Here is a 17534-nt window from a genome sequence, read left to right on the forward strand (position 1 = left end):
GTTTAGAGTAGACAGGTCCAGGATAGGATGCCATGAATAGTCTTTTCTGGGTACCAGGTAAAGTCTCCAGTAGAAACCTTGTCCCTGTTCCTCTTCTGGTACCAAATGAATAACTTCCATGCTTAAGAGAGAAAGTACTTGTTTTTGGGCCTCTGCCCACTGATTTGGGGGTAGTTCCGGCCACCCGTTCGGTGTTGGCAACATGTAGAAGTGAAATCTGTACCCCTGGGATACTATTTAAAACCCATTTGTCCTGGGTAATGAGCTCCCAGTTCTTTGCATGAAGGAGCAATCTTTCGGCCCCAAAGGGGCATTCAGTTGATAGGTGCTTGGAAATTTTAAAAGAAAGTCATTGAGACAGTTTACCATGGGGGGAGTCTTATTACTCCCAGATTTGGAAGTGGAGGCCCCCCATTGCTAGGTCCTGTGTGTCCCCTGGGACTGAAACTTAGGGTTTCTGCTGTGCCTGGGTTTGGCTTGAGAAGACCTGGAAGGGGCTGGAAAGGATCAATTTTTAGAGGGTCAGTGCCTACTAAATCTAGGGGGCTGAACTTGTAAGAAGTCTAACAGTTTGCATAGATTTAGCTTTATCTTCCTTTATCTTCCACCTTTTTAAGAACTACTTCTGCTTTGTCGCCAAACAGGTGGTCCTGATTTAAGGAAGCATCCAACAATTTAGCTTTAACATGATCAGGTAAAGACTGCTCCTTAAGCCAAGCATGCCTTCTGAGCACAGACCCAGTAACAGCAGCCCTGCAAGTGGCCTCTAATGAATCAAAACCACATTGCAAAGTAGGTTTTCCAACCTGTTCAGAAGAATGCATTAAATCCTGAAATTTATTTCCATACAATCAGGAATCAACATAATTTTCTGTTTAAGCAATCCAATAACATGTTGCTGATACTTTAACATATGAAATTGGCAAGTTTAAAGCCCTAATGGCCAAGGTCGCAGAAATGTAAACCTTCTTACCCCATCTATCCAGCGCCCTGGAGTCTATCAGAAGGGGTAGGATTTTTAGCAGTAGAAGCCTTAATGCCCTTGGGCCCCTGAGAAATAAGTCTCTGGATCTGCAATAGGACTTTAAAAAGGAACTTGTGGCACTCAGGGACCCTGTAGTATCGGTCAGGTTTTCTGGGAGTAGGAGGCAAGGAATCAGGGGCCAAACTAGATTCTGAAAAAGCAACAATGTCTAGTACAGGAGGAATAGCTAAAGGCCTATGCTGAGGCAAGAGTAAGAAATCCCTGAGCCTCTTTTTGAATCAGAAAAATCCTGTCTTTCCCAGTGGAAATGCTCCCTTAAAGTATAAAAGGTTTCACCAAAAAAACAAAAAATCCTCTGGAGGGGAAGCAGAGGGAATAGAGTCCTCTGCATCAGAATCCTCAAGTAGTTATGGGCAAATCCAGATAAGAAGAATGAGAAAAAACAGAATCCTGGTCATAAGATTCATAAACAATTTCAGTCTTAGGCCTCTTAGAAAGGGGGGGGGGGGGTGGCTACCCCTCAGAGTTATTATATCTTCAGCCATTCTTATTTGTTTTTTAGGCATAGAGGCCTGAGCATGTGGCTTAGGCATAGTTTTTTTTTTTAGGCATGGTTCAAGATTTAGGCTAAGTGAAGGAGGCGTCGGTTTAATATGCAAGTCCGTAGGCCTGAATACACCCTCAGAAGCCGGTGCCTGCAAAGCGGCTCCGGACCCACCCAAGGTAGAGACATCCGCGGGTTCCACAGTTGAAGCATCTTGCGGCATACCGAACTCCGAATGGGTTTCAGTAGAGGCCTGCGAATCAGAAGTAGCAGGTATCAGGGGCTGCGAAAGCACCTCACTGAGTACCGGCGAACTAGCTTAGGATTAGTGTCGTCGGCAGTTCTGGACCTCTTGCGGGCCTGTCTTTATCTTTGTGTTTTTTCGGAGTCCTAGTAGTCGGATGGCTAACAGACTACGTTTCTGGATAATTAAACCAAGAACCAAATTATTTACAGGCGAAAATATACAGACGGATAGTGCGCTGATTAAAGCACAAAAAGGACAGCAAAGTACGTCGTGGTCTGGGCGTAGGCAAGGAATACAGTACAAATGAAAATCTTTATGAGGTATTTGCTTTCCACAAATAATGCAATTATTAACTTTTACTGACATTGGTAAGGAGCAAGAAAAAGTTTCCCCAACGGGGTACTTAGCTTTAGTTGAAGACTTCGGTTCTGAAACTCGAAAATGAAAATTTCAGGAGTTGGCTGACTGGCACTTGCGAACTGCTGCTTCGGGCACCGCACGGCAAGAAAGACTGATGTACTGGCTTCGGCTGCATGTTTTATACCCCTGACAACCTGAGGTCATGGAAGAAGGGACAGCAACTGACGCAGGACCCAAGACTTTGTTAATCAGGCCGACTGAGGGCTACCTGCAAGCAGATAACCCAAATGTAATGACTGCAACATTGAAACACTAAGAACATCTACAAATAACTTGTGAAAGTACAGAAAAGGTTAGAAACAAGGATAGCTAGAAAGATATCAAAAGTGAAAGTTTTACGCTGTAAATTGCAATGGAGCTCGGACCACACTGCTTCCTCTCAAGAGGCAAACGAGATCAGAAGGGAGACAGGGGCATTGTGGGTAAGGGGAGGAGCATGGAGCTCAGTGCCATAGCGGGAAAATGCAGCCACGCCGGATCTGATGTGGATCAGAGGACCCACAGATTGAAGACCAAATGAAGTAAACTACTTCAGATTGCAATATTTCAAAGCTGTAGCTCTAGCAAATGCTCACACTACTCACTGCACCATCTTGAAGTGAAACACCACTCTCCAATAAAACTACCCTTATCCTACAGTTCTGTTGGCCCTGTCAAACATGTACCCCTCAAATTTAAATCCTTGACTTTTACAAAGCGTTTTGTCTCAACTTGCATGACAGGCCAGACACTCCATTGTATGCTATTGATCAAGGTACTGGACCCTACACTCCTGTGCCTTGCTATAAAAATCAATGCCAGTTGGCAGAAGTGATGGGGATTAGTACTAGAGCCTGCAGAGGCTGACAGCTTCAATCAAATCAGCTCTAGACCGTACAGCCGTGTAAGTAGATATATGTTTGAATAATTCACTACTGCAGTACCCCTCATTATATGCGTTCTATCCTACCTAGGATACAACAGATGGTTAGCCTGCAAAGCTGAAGGGCACCTTCCACATGTCTAGACAGTTGAAAGCTCACACTAAGCAGGAAGAAAGCCAGCGGTCTGGGGTAAAGCCCTTCAGAGCTTTCATGGCAAATGAAAGTTAGGCAGGAGCCTGAAGACCAGCACTAGGTATATAAAAATTAACATCCTCACCCTGAAAGACAAATCATGAAAATAAGGGGACGAGGGAGCAGCTACTCCCGCAGTGATCCAAACACCTACTGTTGCAGTAAGTGTACTTGCACGACTGTACTAAATCACTGCTGCAGTAGCCTTAGCTACATGGGTAGGATACCAAAGCTTAAAGTTTGGAAGGATAAGGGTCCAGCAGCCTCTGGAGAATGGCCCAAGAAAAGTCAATTCTAGACTTGGAAAAGGAGTGTAGCTTGTACTGCTTTGTTAAGAGTACACAGAACCAAGCTGCTGGACTTAGATGGAGAACACTTCTTACCAAAACAAAACAAAACAAAACAGTAGTAGCCAAGGCCCTAGTATAATGTGCCTGCTGGAACTGACTTACTGTGGGAATAAAAAAAAACATTTAGTACAATCATTTAGATATTGCCTGCTACTAGTTGTCCCTACCTGCAAACAAAACAACTGGTTTGCATTTATAAAGGTTTTAGTTCTGTCAATATAATCACAGCTGTCTGTGGACATCAAAACAAAATAATTCTCCCTTATTTCTAGATTCTGTAAAGACTGAGATGGACAGCTTAGCTTATAGAAAATGGATTCCACTTTAGATAAAAAATAAAGTATTGGTTCTCAAAGAAACCCTACCTTTGAAAAAAAAAAAAAAAAAAATAAGGTTGACACACCATAACAGACTGCTCGGACTTCTGCAAGAAGTGTAGAAGTTGTAATCCAGTGAACACTGGTCCCCATATTAAGGGCCTCAAATCAACCAAATGAGCTGGTAAAAATGAACGAGTTTTGCTAAAATAAAAATCTGAAATCCCAAGGAAGAGCCATCTGCGTTCTTAGTGGATAGGTATGCAGCATCCCTTTCAAAAACAACTTGACAAGGTGAGTACTTTCAGAGGAGGAGATCCATAGGTAGACTTGCAGAACGAACTCTGACATAGGAATAAAGCCAGAGGACAACTCTCACATGCTGTGGAAACAGTGAAATGCTAGCCTTAAAAAGCACATTTTTTAATGTGGCACCAAACAAAATCTTTTCCATATACAAGCGCATGAAATGCCAGTAGTGGGTGAATTTGCCTTCAGTAGTACTTGCATAATTGTTCACAGAAAATAGGTGCAGAAAAGGTATTAATACGGGTGGGCTAGCTGAAGTTATTTCAAGTTGGAAGTGCATCAAACAATCAGTCTTATGAGAATAGGTCCAGTCTGACAGGAAGCTTGTGGCAAGTGCCTTTGGCAAATTCCATAATAAAGAAGCAAGGATACCTGGGCCAAAAGTCAACACAATGACGAAGTGTTCTAAATCTTCAGAACTTACTCTATTAACAGAAAGGTAGATACGCATTAACATTCCTGACCACAGGAATGAAAACATCTGTTTTTCAGCCTTGCCTGCATGGAGCCCTGGAGCACACCCTATCCAGTTGTCTGTTCTGAAAGGAGGCCAACATCTATTTGAGGTGTTCACCACAATTGGATCAAGTCCTGGAACCCCCCCCCCCCCCTCACATTCACAAGGGTCTGTCCTAGTCCTGCTCAGCTGGTCTGCCACTACATTTTGCTTTGGAGTTGTGATGCTTGGTGCATTTAAAAAATATCAGAGCAAATTTCCAAACCATCATTGCCAGTCTGTATAGAGAGTACCACCTAATGCCTCCCCGCTTGTTTATGTACTACACCACTGTGGGACTGTTTGTAATCACCTGAAGAGGCCCTGGTTGGCCACAGATGGGAGATTTTAAGGCCTAGCTCGCAGTCAAAACTTGACATTTTTGCACTTTGGTCTGAGGACTACCACAGACAGTGGGTCTTTACCCCCATAGAAATTGCTCCCCAAGCAAAGTTTGAGATGTCAGTAGTAGCAGATTAACTGGGGATCTGAGGAGAAAAGGGAAGACCTTCATTCAGACATTTCCACCAGTGCAGGTTTTTTATTTATTTATTAACAATCCCAAAATTGGGATCTGACATTAGAGGATGAAAATGTTGGGTCCACTTCCCATATGCAACCTGACAACAGTAAAAAATCAACTGGTGGGTCGCTGATCAGACTCTGCCACTTCCAGATTATTGGATCCAATTCTAAAGCTCCTCCCTTTACCCATAATGACCCGTCAACCTAACATACCTCGGAGTTTGCTGCCCTTAGTGGACAAATACTTCAAGAAAACTTAAGTACAGATTAAAATGGAGCTAAGGCTCAAACAAGAAATATTTTACCAACATTTTATCCTTTAAGTCTCTCCAGGAGTAAAGTGAAGGGGGGTTAGGAGGGCAGAAAGTTGAAGAATGAAAAATGGAGAACACAGATGCAATGTTATGGCGAGTACATTAATGTCATTTTCATTCATTCAACAAATGATGCGACAGTCCCAAGCTAGATGAACCTACAGTGGTCCTCATGGATATTTCAGAGTACTACAAAGGCAAAAGCAGCTCTGTTCCCAAGAAACAGAATCTAATTTATAATGAGCAATAAAGGTACGAGCAATGGACCAAGTGGCAGCCGTAACAATGTCATCTAAGGAAAGCAGAGCATAAAGTCAGACCTTGTGGAATGAACTCTAGGGGGCTTAGGCAAGGGCAGCCTTCTTTCACTATTAACAAGAGGAAAGTACAGTTCTGTACACTTACCATAAATAGAGATGTTCAAGTGTATTCAAAGTTGCAGTCATTACATTTGGGGTAATCTGCTGGCAGGTTGCCCTCAGTCGGCCTGATTAACAAAGTCTTGGGTCCTGCTTCGGTTGCTGTCCCTTCTTCCATGACGTCAGGTCATCAGGGGTAGAAAACATGCAGCCGACGCCATTACCTCAGTTTTTCTTGCCCCAGATGTCAGTTGCCCCCCAAAAGGGGATCAAAATATATATAAAAAAATTTAACACAAAAATATACCTCCAAACAAAAGCAAATACACCAAAAAGGCTTTTAAGTGTAGTAAAAGGAAGGAGAGGCATAGTAAGAGAAAAAACAGGGGGCTGGAGGGAGGGTAACCAGGACTGCAACAGTGAATACACTCGAACATCTACATTTATGGTAAGTGTACACAACTGTACTATGTTCGTGTTTCACTGTTGCAGTCATTACATTTGGGTAGATTCCTAAAGCTATGGTTGGGAGGATGGATTTATACAGCAATAGGACCGGCTATAAGGCCCTGCAAAACAGCAGTGGCAAAACCAGCTCTGGATTTAGAGAAAATTGGTAAATGATAGTGCTTGGTGAAAGTATGAACTGAACTCCAGGTAGCAGCTTCTAAAATATCCCTGGTAGGAACACCTCTGAGAAAGGCTGCAGAAGTAGATGCAGCCCTGGTGGAATGGGATCTGATCCCCTGGGGGATAGGTTTTCCATGGTGCTTATAACAGAAATGAATACGACATCCATTTGGAAATGGTTTGCTTTGAAATAGCATTTCCCTCTGCCCCTGCAGCAAATGCTACCAGCAGTTTTCAGGTTTTCTTTGAGATTTAGTCCTGTCCAAGTAAAATCTAAGTTGTCTGTGTACATCCAATGAATGCAGAATCCGTTCCTCCTTGTTCTGTGGATTGAAAAAGAAAGTTGGCAAATGAATGGACTGATCAAGAGCCACAGTGGATACCACCTTGGGCATGAAGGATGAATTGGTCCCGAGTGACACCCTGTCCGCATGAAAGATGATGAAAGGCTTCACTGCCATAAGGGCCTGTAATTCAGAAATCCTTCTAGCCGAAGTGATTGCTAAAAGGAAGGCTGTTTTCCAGGAAAGAAATTTTAAGTCTGCAGTAGCAGCTGGCTCTAAAGGAGGTAGAGTGAGTTTCTCCAATACAAAGTTAAGGTCCCAGGCAGGGGTTGGAGCTCTCCTGGGTGGCCTCAAGTTTTTGGCCCCTCTGAGATACGGCTTTAGCAGAGGATGAGAGAAGGGGGGGTTCTGTGTTGTAATGAGCTGAAATGGCTGAGGCATGGATTTTTATGGAAGAAAAAGACAGGCCCTTGTGAAGCATCTCAGTTAAGTATTGCAAAATCCGAGGTAAATTGGGCAAAGCTGTACTCATCCCTTGAGATTGATTCTAGGAACAGAATCTTTTACATTTGTCAGCATAAGATTTTCTAGTACTAGGTCTTTGCGCCTCCAGAATGACATTACACGTTTGCTGAGGGATGCTAAGGGGGAATTTAAAGTGATTAGCCAAGCTGCAAGATTCAATGTTTGGAGCCGAGGGTGCAGAATTTGGTTGTTCTGCTGAGACAGTAAGGAAGGTGTCTGAGGCAGGTGCCACGGAGAAATTTGTGACAGACTGCATAGGAGTGGGTACCAGTGTTGGCGAGGCCAGTCTGGAGCAATCAAAATCATGTTCGGTTTGTCCTGTGACTTTTAGTAGAACTTTGGAGAGCAGAGGCAGAGGGGGAAAAGACAGACGGATAGGTTTTCCCAGCTGAAGGACAGAGCATCCACTTTCCAAGCTTTTTTGTGAGGAGTTCTTGTGCAAAATTTGTCCAACTGGTAGTTTTGGGGTAAGCAAAAAGCTCTGTGTCTGGGCCCCCCCCCATTTGCGTGTCAACATGTTGAAAATCTGTGGTTCCAGTTTCCATTCGTATGGGTCCATGAGATTTCTGCTTAGTTCATCTGCCAAAATATTCAGCTTTCCTGGCATAAATTGAGCTTGTAGTTGTACTTGATAGCTCAAGGCCGTGTTCCACAATGCCAAGGCTAGTCTGCAGAGGGGGTAGGAATGTGTACCCCCTTGTTTATGTACCACATAACTGTGGTGTTGCCCGTCTTTACCATTAGTTGTCCAAGATGAAGGTAGTCCTTAATCTCTCAATGCATTCTGTACAGCTAGCATTTCTTTTTGATTGATATGAAGGTGCATTTGATCTGGGCTCCAATTGTCCTGAATGTACTTCCCTACCAGATGAGCCCCCCCATGCATAGTCTGATGCGTCTGTAGTTAGGGTTTGGGTGGCAGGGGGTGATGTGAATGGCAGTCCCTTGTTTTGGTGGCAGGCCTCTGCCCACCATGGGAACTCTAGTTGCAGGCAAGGTATGATAGGAATCATTGTTTCCAGGCTGTGACAATGTTGACTCTATAAACTTTTTAAGTACCACTGAAGTTTCCTCATATGCAGTCTTGCATATGGAATTAGAAGAATGCAGGAGGCCATGAACCCAAAGGCTTGCAGTATTTGTCTTGCAGATAGCAGGGTTTTTGTGGCCACCTGTCTGAAGTAAGTCACCAATTGAATTTGATTTTCTGGCGTAAGGAAAGCCATCTGGGCAGGTGTATTCAAGCTTGCACCCACGAATGTAATTTTTTGAGGGGGTACTAGTTGTGATTTTTTTTCGTTTATGGTGTACCCTAGACAAGTTAGAACCCATTTTACAAACGCCAGATGTTTTACAAGAATGGACTTGTTTTCTGCCTGAATTATAATATCGTCCAGGTATAGATGTATTTGAATATTTCTTTGCTTGCAAAATGCAATTACTGGAACCAGGCACTTAGTAAATACCCTGGGCGCAGTAGATAAGCCAAAGGGCAGTGCAGAGAACTGATCATGCAAGTAGCCTGCTTTGAAGCGGAGATATCTTCTGCAAGATTCCCTGATTGGGATATGCAGGTAAGCCTCTTTTAAATCTAGTTGCCACCCAGGCATCTTTGCCTAGCATAGGAAGTAACTGATGAAGAGTCAGCATCCTGAATTTTGGAATGTCCAGAAAGGTGTTTAGAGTAGACAGGTCCAGAATGGGATGCCATGATTTGTCTTTTGTGGGTACCAGGAACAGTCTGGAATAGAAACCTTGTCCCTTTTCCTCTTCTGGTACCAGTTGAATTGCCCCCATGTTTAGGAGGGAAAGTACTTGTTTCTGAGCTTCTGCCCACTGATTTGGGGGCAGGTATGGCCATCCGTTTGGAGTTGGCAACGTGTGGAAATGAAATCTGTATCCCTGGGACACTATTTAAAACCCATTTGTCCTGGGTTATAAGTTGCCAGTTTTTTGCATGAAGAGCCAGTTTTCCCCCCAAAGGGGCGGCTAATAGACAAGTGCTTGGTAAAAGTAATTGAGACTGTTTACCATAGGGAGGTGTCTTGTTTCCAGATTTGGAAGCGGAGGCACCCATTTGCTTAGTTCTGAAAGTCCCTTGGGACTGAAACCTGGTGCTTTTGGAATGTCTGGGTTTGGCTTGAGTGGCTCTGGAAGGAACTGGAAAGGACCAGTTCTTAGTAGGCCAATGCCTACTAAATCTTGGAGGTTGTAATTGTAAGAAATCTTTCACAGTTTGCATAGATTTAGCTTTATCTTCCACCTTTTTTTAAACTTCTTCAGCCTTACTGCCAGACAGACTGTCCTGCTGCAAAGCAGCATCCAACAAACTTTGCTTTAACATGATCAGGCAAAGATTGCTCCTTAAGCCAAGCATGCCTTCTAAGTACAGATCCAGTAACAGCAGCCCTGCAAGAGGCCTCCAAAGAATCAAAACCACATTGCAAAGTATGTTTTCCAACTTGTTCAGCTGAATGCAATAAATCCTGTAAATACTTATTTTCCACACAGTGAGAAATCAACAATTTTCTGTTTAAGCAGTTCCAGGATATGCTGTTGATATTTTAACATATGAAATTGAAAGTTTAAGACTGATTGCCAAGCTTGTAGAAGTATAAACCTTTTTATCCCATCTATCCAGCACCCTGGAGTCTATCAGAAGGGGTAGGATTTTTAGCAGTAGAAGCCTTAAAGTCCTTGGGCCCCTGAGAAATGGTTTCAGGGTCCGCAACAGGATTTTTGAAAAGGAATTTGTGGGAGTCAGGAACCCTGTAGTATCTGTCTGGCTTACAAGGGAGCCAGAGGCAGGGAATCAGGGGCCATACTGGATTCTGAAAACACAGCAACAATGTCTAATACAGGAGGTATAGCCAAAGGCCTATGCTGAGGAAGAAGGAAATCCCTAAGCCTCTTTTTGGATTCAGAAAAATCCTGACTTTCCCAGTGGAAATGCTCCTTTAAGGTATGTATAATTTCCCCAAAAGTAAAATCCTCGGTGGGGGGCAGAAGGAATGGAATCTTCTGCATCAGAGTCCTCATAAGTAGGTATGGACAAATCCTGTTCATTAGAAGAGTCAGAAGTCCTGTTCAGAAGATTCATAGTCAAGTTCAGCCCTAGGCCTCTTAGAGGGGGGGAGGGGCGTTGCTTACCCCCGATTAAAGTAATTAAATCTTCAGCCATTTTGATAATTTGTTTTTTAGGCATAGGGGCCTGAAAATGTGGCCTGGGCGTCAGTTTTTTTTAGACATAGATCGAGATTTTGGACTTAAAATTGAAGGTGGTGTTGGTTTAACTCATTAACCTGAGTACCTTCTCATAGCGCCTCTGTGCTTAACAGAGCGCGCCATGAGAAGATAGTAATTGGAAGCTGTTACCCCCGAGTGCCTTCCCCAAGCGTGAGAAACTGCATTCCCGATTTCTATGTGACCTTAATGTAAAACACGCTGAAATTGTAACTGAATGTGTAAATTACTTTACATAGTTACACTTCAGCGTGTTTCAACATTAAGTTCACATTAAACTTCTTTTAGAAAATCCGGTTTAAAAGTTCTTTAACAGCAAGTGGTGGCAGCCAATCGGATTCTTGCAAATCCAAGCCACCACTTGCGTCACACATCCACCCCCAACAGTATCTTCTTTTGTTTTCCCCAAATAAATAGAGGGTCCAGCAGCAGTTATTTCCTTTCTTTCTTCAAATACTTGGAGATTTGACCTGCTACTGGATCCCTCTTTTTTGGGGACTCACGGTTTTCACAGATTGCCAGCGCTGCACAGAGTATCCTACTGTAACTTCGCTCAAGGACTTCCCTGTTTAGCTCATCTGAAGGACTTCCCGGTTCAGCTTCCCTTGTGATAACCCAGGGAAAAAATATGTCACAAAAGCATATGCAGAGGCTTTAGTAGCAATAGCCTTAAACTTTAGTGCAGTACAAATTTATTTTGCGTCTTCTAGGTTTCGCTCAGTGAGGAATTGAATCATTTGCTAGATGTGCCGATTACATATTAAGTCTGGTGCCGTAATGTTTGTATGTCACTGACACGTGCAGTTCATAGCGGTTGTTGTATATATGTAGAAGTCAGTGAGGAATTCAGTTGTGTGACAGATGAGCCATTTTTCTGTTAGTGTTTGCTTACTCTCTGTACATTGGCTGGATGACTAATTTAGTTTCCGACATTTTTTATTTTACTCATTCAATGCTGAATGTTGAAAAAAAGCCCAGTGCTGCTGACCCAGCCGGCTGTGTCCTCAACAACATGGTAGGTAAAATGTAAGTTCTGGAGTCCATAAAGTCACTATTTTATATTTGTGTAGCCTGTTACTTATTTCTGTAAAGTCTTCATCCATATCTGGGGACCTTATAAGAATACTGCCTAGTGTTTGTGATCTGTGTGATAATTTCCTAAAACGCCACTTCTCTACACTGTATTTGGCCAGTGAATGTGCTCTGTTTTTGATTTAATATACTAGCGACTATGCTCTGTTGATATTTTACACTGTAGTTGCTTTATTATACTACGGATTCAACCAGAAGCATATTGTGCTGAGTATTGTTTACACAAGGCTAGCGACTAATATGTGGGATCCTTAAGCTGATATTTTGCTACGGATTCAACTAGAAGCATTTTGTGCTGAATACTGTTAATACAAGATTAGTGACTGCAATATAAAGGATTGGAATAACAAGGGCTATAGTATGATTGAGGGAAATAAGAGTAAACAGATGGGTAAAAGAAAGAAGCATAGATTAGACTGCACAGGTTAACATGCAGTTTCTGGTTTATAATAGGTCTTCAGCATGTTGTCTTCCTGAAAGGAGCTTAGCAGTCCATGATCACAGTAAATTGAGCTGCAACTGTATTTAAAAAACAGTGATTTGTCTTGTGTTCTATTATGTTAGGTAGGGGCTCTGCCCTGTTTCTAAAATGAGTTTGTTGCCTCGGACCGAAATATAAATGTTGCCACCCACTTTTGTAACGTACTCCGATTTTGTCATGTCACCGTCAGGTCCAACCCGCTTTACTTCGCATACCATCTCCCACTCCAGTTTAGTTTCCTTACTGTACATAAATTCAGATGTTGTTGCTCTTGTTCCTACTGATTATCAGTAACAACTAGTTTTTTTTTTCAATTCCCTGGCTTTTCTTATTGCGATATTGCTTGCTACAGTTTAAAATAGATAATTTCATCTTCTTTTTTTAAACCTTTCCGTTCATGTAAGAAGTGCTTTTTAGCACTTACTGTAGCCAGTGTCTCAAAATGTAATTGTTGCAAGCCTTTGAAATGAAAAATGTGCTGCTGCAGTTATAAATGCATTCTTCTTTTTTAGTCGCAGTCACGTAAGAAGCACCGTAACGCCGAAACGCTTACTATTTCTTATGCATTAGAATGGAGCCTTTTGTCAGTAATGTGTAACGAGCTTGCTACAGCTGCAAACACATTGTTTCTGCTTTAGCTTTTTTATAAATTTATGATTATCTGCAAATAACTGGTTATGCATTAGCATACATTTTTATGAAGGGTGTGCAGCCTGACACTCAAATCTCAGTCGTTAGTTATTTCAGTACTGGTTGGTTTCCAGAAAAACAATTTTACCAGGAAGAGACCACCACACACATTATGCAAAAATCTACACAGCTGAAATGTAATATGGTCATGTCATAAATGGTGAAGTACTGACAGTTTTGGAATGTAACTGTAGCAAGCTCATTTAACATTTCTGGCAAAGGGCTTGCTAAAGTTACAAACAGATCATTTCCATTTTTTTGTACTATTTGCATTCATGTATGAAGAGCTAAAGCACTCAATGTATCCAGTGTGCCAGAGAAGAGCTGTACCAAGCCCATTACAAGAAATGTAAAATGTGCTTGCTACACTTAAACAGATCTTTTCGTTTTTTTTTTTTAATTCACTTGTGGTATGTATGTATGTGTGTGTGTGTATATATATATATATATATATATATATATATATATATATATAAATAAATAGAATATATGTAGAGAGTGTGTGTGTGTATGTATATATATATATATATATATATATATATATATATATATATATATAAAATCTATATATATATATATATATATATATATATATATATATAGCCTTCTTACATATCAGAAAGTGAAGATACCAAAGTAAATTTCTGTGCCTTAGAGTTAGTAACCTTCATTTCCAATTCAGCGGTCTGTCCTTGGTCTTGCTTAGGCCCCAGAATGCACTGTAAATTATTGGGGTATTTGTAACCTGTTGCTGGTAATGTGGCCACTTTTGATTATCTTTATCTGTTACTAGGCTTCAGGTGATGGAGCCAGACAGAACAATATAGTGAGGAATAAGAAAAAAGTGGAAGGAAGGAGATGCGACTTAAAAAGCCTTCATGGATACAGAATGAGGTATGTTGGTGTGCAGAAGACAGTTATATTTTAAATGAAACAGTTTATTGACTTGTATAAATAATGAGCACTGTAGAAAGGCTTATAGTCAAAGTAAATTTTATTATCATTTAGAACTATACATGTATAGCCTAAACGAATTTTTGTGCATCATAGGATCATATGATCACAGGAGGTTTCTAGGCCATTGGCTGTAAGGCCCTTATAAGCCTAGAAAATAGTTTAGTCCATGTATAGACAAATCAGCACCCAATGTCCCTGTCTAGCAGGGGCACAGGTGGAATTCAGGGATGTATTTTCTATTTCCCATCCAGTTATGGTCTCGCTGCTGAAGTGACTGCTGGGCCAATTGTTTGTCATTTTGGTGCCTGTGCATACAGAATGCAAACAACTGGAGGGGTTACTGGGGATGTATAGAAAGTCAGTCTGCAAATTACACTGGGTTACATCACTTCTGCTTGTATTATTCTATTTGTGATTATACTGCCTGAGTGAGATAAAGGTTATCACTAGGTGACTACTGACAGGGCGGAGCTACCATATTTTTCGTGCATTTATCCTGGTTTTGTCAGTCATGTGTGGAATTTAGGTGGGAGGAAGGGCTCAGTAATATCAAAGTGTTATATTATTTGACTGATGCACTTCTCCTTACAGATAATGAGTCTGCGTTACATAGCTGCACAAGGTAATATAATGAATGCTTACTCAACAGGTTATGTGCAGAAATTGTCACCTGTGTCTCAGCATGCATACCTTTGCAGCAATCAAAGGAAGGTCAATATCACATTAGCAATACATGCAGTTGCAATATAGCAGTGAGTCATTATCACTTTTCTGGGAGAAGTCTCAGCTGCTGTCACGGTTATTCACATAAGTACAAGTCGTTATCGCTTTGATGAATGCATAAGCCAGGTTGTGTTTTTCTCTGCTTGGAGTCATTGCAAGCAACACCCCCTCATTCTTCAACTTCCTACCCTTCTAAACCCCTGACTTTTTTTTCTGGCTGTATATATACATTATATATATATATATATATATATATATATATATATATATATATATATATATATATATCTATATCTATATCTATATCTATATATATATATATATGTATATGTATATGTATATATATATATATATATATATATATATATATATATATATATGTACTCTTCCAATAAATCTGTCAAACATCAGTAGTAATCTGTTTGCATTTTCTTTCCTTTGCAGGTTCTTCCACCTTCTGACACTGAAATGGCTTCACGACCAGGAGAACGACAAGTGACAGTGTGGGTACGTGGCCATTCCTACATTCACTGGGCTGCCAGCCATGCCTCCAAAAAGTACAGTTTTGTACCTACCATAAATGTAGATGTTTGAAGATCCACATTGCTGCAGTCATAACTTATGGGTAGTCCGCTGTCCAATACCAAAGTATTAGGCTGGCCAGATCTGGCGTCAGGCGTCAAGGTATTAGCCCCAGATGTCAGAAGGCCCTAAAAATAAAGGCCACAGCCAAAAATAGAATAACTCCCTAAAACCATGTACAAAAACAGCTACAACCCAAATCATACCACCACTCCAAACTACAGAGGGAAGGAGGGAGGGTAAATTGGACTGCAGCAATGTGGATCTTGAACATCTACATTTATGGTAGGTACAAAACTGCACTATGTTCTTCATCTCACATTGCTGCAGTCATAATTTATGGTAGAATCCCAAAGCAGAGGTAAAGGGAGGCTGGCAAAATCAAGCATTGGGGCTGCCAAAATGCCCTGCAAGATTGCAGTGGCAAATCCAGCCTAGATTTGGAATAAAGAGGAAGATGGTAATGTTTAGAAAAGTGTGCACTGAACTCCAAGTAGCTGCTTCCAAAATATCTTTAGTAGCTACCCCTTAAAAAAGCAGTAGAAGTGGCAGTAGCCCTAGTGGAGTGAGGCCTGATTCCAGCTGGAATCTCCTTACCATGATGAGAATAACAAAAAGCAATACAAAAGCCAATCCACTTAGAAATAGTTTGTTTTGAAACAAGTTTCCCTGAGAACCCAAAGCAAAAGAAACAAACAACTGCTGAGACTGTCTGAACCCTTTAGTCTTGCTCAAATAATAACGCAACTGCCTGTGAATATCCAAAGTGTGCAAAATTTTCCCCTTTAATTTGGGGATCTGCATAAAAAGTAGGCAAATGAATAGATTGGTTCAAGGCCACATTTGAAACCACTTTAGGCATAAAAGTAGGGTTAGCAGAGATACCCTGTCCTTATGAAAACTTAGAAGGGTTCAACTGCCATTAGAGCCTGTAATTCAGAAACCCTTCTAGCAGACGTAATGGCCAACAAAAAGCAGTCTTCCAAGACAAAACTTTAACTCAGCTGTAGCTGCAGGTTCAAAAGGAGGTAAAGTAAGTTTTTCCAACACAAAATTGAGATCCCAAGCAGGAGTAGGAGCTCGCTGGGGTCTTATGTTCTTTGCCCCCTAAGGAATTGCTTAAACAAAGGATGAGAGAATAATGGTGGATCACAGTCATAGTGAGCAGAAATGGCTGCAGCATGAACTTTTATAGAGGAGAAAGACAAACCCTTGTCCAATAAGTCTGTAAGATATTGAAGAGAAACACTCAAATCAGGCCTGGAAACATCAAAGCTCTTTGCTTTGCTCCAAATAAAAAATCTCTTCCATTTATCAGCATAAACTTTCCTTGTACTAGGCCTCCGGGCCTCCAAAATAACATTCAAAACTTGTTGAGGAAGCTGCGACCCTCCAGGTTCTAGAACAGAATATGCCAGGCTGTTAGATGCAAGGACTGAATCCTGACATTGAGGAAATGATTGCCCTCCTGAGTCAAAAGGTGTGGAATCAAAGGCAAAGGTAAGGAGGTTCCCTAAACTCCTCAGTAGGGTGCCAGTGCTGTCGAGGCCAGTCTGGAGCTATTAGAATCATGGAGGGCTTGTCTTGTCTGACCTTCAAGAGAACCTTTGGAAGAAGAGGCAGAGGCGGAAAGGCATAGACGTGAAGATTGCTCCAACTGAATGATAGAGCATCCACTTTCCAAGCTGTGGGATGAAACATCTTTGTGCAAAACTTTGGCACCTGGAAATTTAGTGGAGAAGCGAACAGATCTATGTAGAGTCCCCATATCATTGTCAACTGTCGAAATACATGAGGATCCAATTTCCACCATGGGGATCCACTATCCGTCTGCTCAAAACATCTGCTAAGGAGTTCTGTGCTCCTGGCAGAAACCTTGAAGAGTGAGTTGCAAACCGAGAGCAGTCTCCCACAAAATCATAGCTTGCCTGCAAAGAGGGTACGAATGGGTTCCTTGCTTGCTGATGTACCACATGACAGTTGTGTTGTCTGTTTGAATCAACACCTGCCCTGGGAGAAGTAAATCCTTGAAAGCCATCAATGCAAACTGGACTGCTAACATTTCCTTCAAGTTGATATGCAAATGTTGAAGTCTGGCAGGCTGTCTTGAACCCATTTTCCATTGAGGTGTGCTCCCAGGCCTTGTCATCCGTCGTTAAAATCTGACTCGCCTCTGGTCGGGTCACAGAGAGTCCCTTGTTTAGGTGACATTCCTGAGCCCACCACAAAATTCCTTTTGAATGCAAGGTATTATCTGAATGACAGTGTGAAGATCTTGGCAGTGTTGTGTCCATACATTTTGAGATACCATTGTAGCTTCCTCATATGCAGTTTGGCATTGGGAAGCACCAAAATACAAGATGCCATGAACCCCAAGGCTTGAAGGACTGTCCTTGCAGTCAGCCT

General features: G+C 41.7%; 1 protein-coding gene across 1 annotated transcript in view; it reads right to left on the bottom strand.

Annotated features, from left to right (window-relative positions):
• The window catches only part of IPO7 (importin 7), a 2167557-nt gene that overhangs the window by 248627 nt on the left and 1901396 nt on the right, over positions 1-17534 (bottom strand). The gene's annotated exons all lie outside the window — the stretch shown is intronic.

Source organism: Protopterus annectens, chromosome 17.part0, assembly GCF_019279795.1.
Source record: "Protopterus annectens isolate FY-2018-M chromosome 17.part0, PAN1.0, whole genome shotgun sequence".
In the NCBI taxonomy this organism is placed as follows: domain Eukaryota; kingdom Metazoa; phylum Chordata; order Ceratodontiformes; family Protopteridae; genus Protopterus; species Protopterus annectens.